A 6,417-nucleotide genomic window follows, 5' to 3' on the forward strand; every position below is an offset into this window, starting at 1 on the left:
TGAGCTATCTCCCCAGGCCCTAGTTCCTGGCCTTTCAAAGCATTCATTTTCCATCATGAGTAGCATTTTCAATGACAAATAACGAGTCTTATTGTTAAAAATATAATAATAATTAAAATATAATAATAATAAAATAATTTATTAAGGTTTCATTTACCTAGAGGCAGCTGTTGACTATTTCCCAGAATCATTTCAAAGAAAGGCAAGTAGCCTGCACCAGACGAAGAAATTCTGAAGCAGAACAGTAAGGTTCTGAATCTAAGAAGAATTGATTGAACAGATGATGTTCTAAAGGATGACCTTGAGGTAAAATATAACATTTCTCCATGAGGCCAAATGCTATGATGAAAATCTGTATGCTGGCATCCTTCTGATGGAATATAAATATAATAGGAATATAAAATTAAAATGGTAATATATCAAAGAATTTCCTATAGTCAATGATTTATTTGAATTTCCATTTAGATGTTGTATAACAAAATAACAGCTAAACAACAAACAGGTGGTAGTAAAAATGAAATACAGACATCAGAATATTCTAAATTGAAGGAACTCATGTAGGCTTCAGTCCACTTATCAATTATACATTTAATGTACTGACGGACAGGGATTGCAGCTGACACATCTTTCAAAACTCCAAAGCACTGAGGACAGTGACTTGAATATAGCAGATTTTGAGCAAATATTTGTGGAAAGAAGAATTCTTCATGGAATGCAAAGTGAGGTAAAACGTGGCTCCTACATTTCTATTACTCACAGATTTCAGAAACAGATAAAACTAACAAACATTAATCAACTGAATTTTATTGGTAAAACATAAAACTCTTGAAAATTTAAATAGCAACATAATAACGCACATCTTACAATTTGGTGAAGTTAAATCGAATTTAAAAGAAAGATGGATGTGAGGCTGAGTTTGTGTAGAAGACTTTACCAGGAAGACGGATGTTGATCTTAAGCTTTTAAGGGTGCAGAAATTTTGAAAAATGGAGTAAAAAAACTCAGAAAGGTGGGTGAATTGTTTAACAACTGTCAGCTTGAAATTAAATTATAAAAATTGTTATTACTATTCATTGTGTTGAATTGAACATAAAAGAAACAAAAAGATATTGACATAAAATACTTTACTCTGAACATATTTTGTCAATTCCTTATGTAGCTGCTACTTAAAGCCATCATAATTTATTCCTGCATGACGAAACTAGTAACTGTCGCACTGCTAGATCTATTAGAAGGAAATATGTCTTCTGGTTCAGTTAATTCAATTCCACAAGTATTTATTAAACACTTATCTGAGCAAAGCACTATAGACTCATTCATGTACAAGCAATTAAAATTTAACTGCTTCAGAGAATATTTGCTACTTCATTTCACTTTTAAAAGAGTTAACTATGAGTATATCCCTTCTTAGAGAAGTGCCTCAATCTAGAGGTTTGAGATGAGAATGGAGATGATTTCACCCAAGCGAGGTATCTGCGTCTTCTTATTTAACCTTGCCTTAGGCAAATAGCATTTGTTAATACTAGCATTTCTTTTTAGGATACTTTCCCATTTAAATTATTCTTATTACCTTTTAACTTACTTACTTATCTATGAAGTTCACCAGATAGTAATCTTTATTTTGCATGTCAGAAAAAATGGACAGAGTTAAATGATTTTTGCAGGAACATACTAGTGGTTGACTCTTTAGAAACCATACCCTGAATACAAAATCTTAAAAACAAAAATTGCATTTATTGGCAACTGTATACAACAGAGGTGACTCGTGTGGCCATACAGTTCAGAGGGGGATATGGTTTACAGGAACATTTCCAGGGTTTCTAACAAGATGAAGACAGATGTATAACAAAGTATGATTGGGACATTACTATTGATGGGCAGCAGGTGTCCTAGGTTTAATCACATAGAGTTGTAACTAGATGAGTAAAACAACAAGGACAATTATGGAGAGTTTTGGTTATCATAGACTGGTGTTTTGCACTCACAGAATTTTGGCCTTTACCCTAGAAGATAGTTAACACCATCTTCCGACTTCTGTTTTTGTCACAGCTGGTGAGGTATGTGCTATCGATATCCAGATCAGGCAAGCTGTTAAACACACTAGGAGTGCAGAATGGCCCACACTAAACCTACATGCCCTAAATAGGGGAGAATCTGGCCCCAAATATTTCTGATCAAGATAATTTAATTAAGATAAGTTGCCAGTTTGTACAATGACACATGTTTTGTTTTCCTTCTGATTGTTACACAATCTATATAATCACACCTCAGTGTTCCTAAGTCTTAATTCATCTTAGATTTGGAAATATTGCCAAATTTACTTATTTGTCTTCATGACTATTTCCTTCTGCAATGTGACTTGAGAAATAAATGAAAGAAAATAATTCTTGTCATGATTTTTTATAAGCAACAGCTGATGCTGCAGGCTAAAATTTCTAGGACTGGGATTTACTATAACTCACCTTTTCTGAGTCAATCCTGTAAAACGATGCCTAGTCAAGAAAGATGTATGACATGGAACTCATGAAATGAAAAATAAATGTAACACAGCGGTGTCTTTGTTAATTCATCACTCCTTGTTTGGATTTCCTATTGAAGTACCTGGTAGGTCAATTTGCCTGGTTCAGCTTATGTTGGCTACAGTGTATGAATACATCTATTAAAACGGGTTAATTTGAAAATTATCAAACAACTTATGTTGATTCTTACTAATTGAATATTGATAAGTGTAAATTTGGAGGACAATGGGAGAGATGAGATTAAAAGTGAAGAACCATTTTATGGAGCGGCCTGTAGAACATTCAAGGGAGTATGTATTTGGGTGGGGGAGCCAGTGCTACTGGGGACGCCTCAGAGATGTGTCTGGTATAATCAGCTCAGCCTGTAGAAAAGTTAATTGGATGATTTTGTGCAGGATGGATTTTGCTCATCAAAATGAAGAGAGTAGAAGAACAATTAGGGGATTCTTTTCGCAGATTTTAAAAATAAGGGCATGAAGAGAAAAGGAGTTATAGAGATGAAGTAGTGAGAAGTTAAAGAATTAGAGAACTCATTGGTGGAGTGTGATGATGAGTTGGAGGATTAAATGAGGAGCGGGAGTGAGGGTGATTCTGATTTCCACTTGGAACCTTCCCTGTCTAATGGTGTCCTTGGAAAAGAGGGAGGGAAGCCTCACGTTCCTGTCAGGAACATATTGGAGATGTGAGCCTCAGCATGTAACCTGGTGGTGCTTCTGACTTCATGTTCAGGACATTCTTAGGGATGTTCACTTACAAGGATGACAGGTGCAAGATTCACACATTTGAGAAATATGTGACATCTTAAGCATAATTTTATCTTTAGAACTGCATTTTCTCCTATAAGTTATATGCTGAAGAGCCTGGTCCATTGTTGAATGATCCACACCAGAGCCCAGATGACTATGGCATCTGTTATTGTACCAACAGATATTTGTGGAACAAAATCATTAATTTATTAAGTTGTGTGCAATAAACTTTTCTTATGAAAACATACAGTATTTATACTACATCAATTAACTTTTACTCAATCTGTTCTTATAAGCAACAAATATTTTTAATATTGTAGCTATGGTAGCCTCTACATCTAGCCTGGATTATTGATTTAGAAATCTATAAAGTGGAAAGAGTTTATTTTCTTCCACATTTCCTATAGACAGTGTTGGGTCAGGAAGAAGACAGCAATAATCACTCCAATTAAAAAAAAAAAAAAAAAAAAAAAAAGAACAATGGGACCCCACAATAGTCATTGATCCACAGCAACTCTGAAGTCCCACTGGGTAGGTACAATAGTTTGAGGCTCTTTATTCTGGGTATGGTAAATATTCTGAGAAGGCTCCCATTCTGGTCCTGAGGTCAGCCCCAAGTGCATATTTTCTCCAGGCTTTGTACTCCATAGGCAAGCCTTCCAATCCTGCAGTGCTTCTTTTCACCATCAAGGGAAAACACCCAAGCAAGAGCCCTCTGTGGTAGCCAGACACACTCTCAGCCTGCCCCAGGTCCTTAAAAGAAAGTGGCCAGTGTGTGTTTTTTTCTGTAACAGTCAAAAGCTTTTTCATTTTAGTTTTAAGCACATTTTGTAATGCAATTCTCTCAAAACCTCTTTTAAACATGTGTTTGTTATTTGGTTTTACTCACTAGTATAGATTATGCAGTATATCTATAGACTTCCAGGTAATATGCAGCTGTCAGAAGTCTATTAATTGATTTTAATCTTTAATCTATTGTCATGAACTATTTTATTGAAAATTATTTTATCAACAGATTTTGTTTTGTTTTGTTTTTTGTACCAGGGATTGAACTCATTACCTCGCACTTGACAAGTAGGCTTTCAAGCAGCTGAGCTATCTCCATGGCCCATAATTTTATAATTAGATTCTCTGTGTCTTTGTCTCTGTCTCTGAATCTGTCGAACTCTTTCCTGAGTTCATCTTTCTCATGCTACTTATCAACTGTGGCTAATAACAAACAACTCTTGTTCACGTCTTAGAATCATAAGGTAGATTTTCTGCTTTCTGCCATACTACAATGACAGTTTTGGAAAACATTGTGTCATACATTGCATATCTCCAATTTTCTAAGGTGGAAATAATCTTCCATACCACCTGCCTTTTGGGCCTAAAGTTACATGGTATTTATGGATTTGTGCTTTGCCAGCACACATCTTCTAGGTATCAAGTTCTGTATTTATAAGCTCTTCCTACAATGAAGCTATGACCCAAACATTTTCCAAACCTCAATGGGTTATAATAATATATGTAGCTTTCTCTTTCCCTGGGGATTGGCTGCAGTAGTTCTCCTCCCTTCATGCTGTGGACAGGGTCTGGTTTATGTCATATGACATCTAATTGAAGAGCCTAGAGCAAAGAGCAGTTATCATCTGGGCTTGCTGCTGTGACGCTAAAGGGAAGAGTGCAGAAGCTTTGCGGACACTTTCAGTGATCTTTGAAGACTGCACTCAGAATTGGGACATATTTTATTTTCTCCTGTCCCATTTCTCATGTCATGTGTGACTAGTGCAGGGGTGCATAGTCCTCCCACAAGTGGGCAGGGAGAGTGGATGTTGCCAAATTAATATATAATTCTCTAGATGAGGCTGTCATTCTATTGGGATCTGTGTGTGAGCCACAGAAGTCAGTGCTTCCACGGATTTATAAATATTTGAAAATAAATGGAAGAATTTTCTTCTGAGAATTTGTAAAAACACATTTCTAAAAGAAAATAAAATTCTTCCATTCCTTTCATACAAGCTAAAATGAATTCAAGGGTGAAATGCATGCACCTATTCATGAAACCTGAAGTCTGGATTTATGGCGACTTCTTCAGGTTCCTTGGACCTTGGGAAGCTCATAAATTAATTAATTTTTTTTTTTTTTTGGTGGAACTGGGGATTGAACTCAGACCCTTGTGCTTGCCAGGGAAGTGCATATTCCACTGAGCCATCTCCCCGGCCCCTCTCATAAATTAATTTAAATTTTTGTTTCCTGGCTTCATATTTTTTTAAAACATGAATGAGAGTAATTAACTTTCAAAGTGAAATTTTAGAAGATTTTTTAAAAAATTACACATCTATAAATATATCATATTTGCTATGTAATGAGGAACATTACTTTGAAACATATTTTAAGAAATAATATGCTAAAATATCATAGAAATGTTCGAGTTAATTTTGGTACCTCACCTAAGAAAGAGATGGTTTTCAAGAATCAATTTGTTAAATTTCTTTCATGTTATGAAAGAAAAAAAAAACCACTCTGTCATTAGAAATCAATCAAAAGTAAATTTCTAAAATTCAAAAAAGCAATTCTCCAGTATACCAAACTTTAAAATGACTTTTGTCACTGATTTTACATTAAGAATTTGATAACTACATTAAAGTAAATGACTCAATGTATGTGAACATGAGGGGAAAGCCTTTTGATAATAGAATGATAAAAAAATTTAGGTTAAAATAATCCCTTCAAGAGTAAAAGGAAAATAATTCAGAGTTGAAAAAACATGTATTTGAGAAGAAAGCCACATATATCAGTTGCAGTATTTAGTTACTTCTTGTTACGATTTGGTGGTATCTTGACTAACCCAGAGAGAAATGGTGGAAGGAAAAAGGAAAAGATAGACAAGAAGGTAAGAGTTGGGTCAGGTGATGACCCATGCCTCATTGGTAAAGGACCCCAGAATAACAGCAGGGGTGTTTATTTATATCTTTGCAAAGTTAGTATCACGAGACACAAAGTTGCCTAACCTAGTCTCCAAAATGACCAGACAGGGTATTTTTCTCAAGACAGAGGTAGTTTGACTGCTTTAGGCACACTGGCCTTGTCCTGCCCTCCAATATGTAATCAATTTCCAGCTTCAGCAACTTCCAACAACCCCTTAATAAAAATAAGAAGTTGCAAATTGC

This window comes from Octodon degus, unplaced genomic scaffold (assembly GCF_000260255.1).
Source record: "Octodon degus isolate 3935 unplaced genomic scaffold, OctDeg1.0 scaffold00258, whole genome shotgun sequence".
In the NCBI taxonomy this organism is placed as follows: domain Eukaryota; kingdom Metazoa; phylum Chordata; class Mammalia; order Rodentia; family Octodontidae; genus Octodon; species Octodon degus.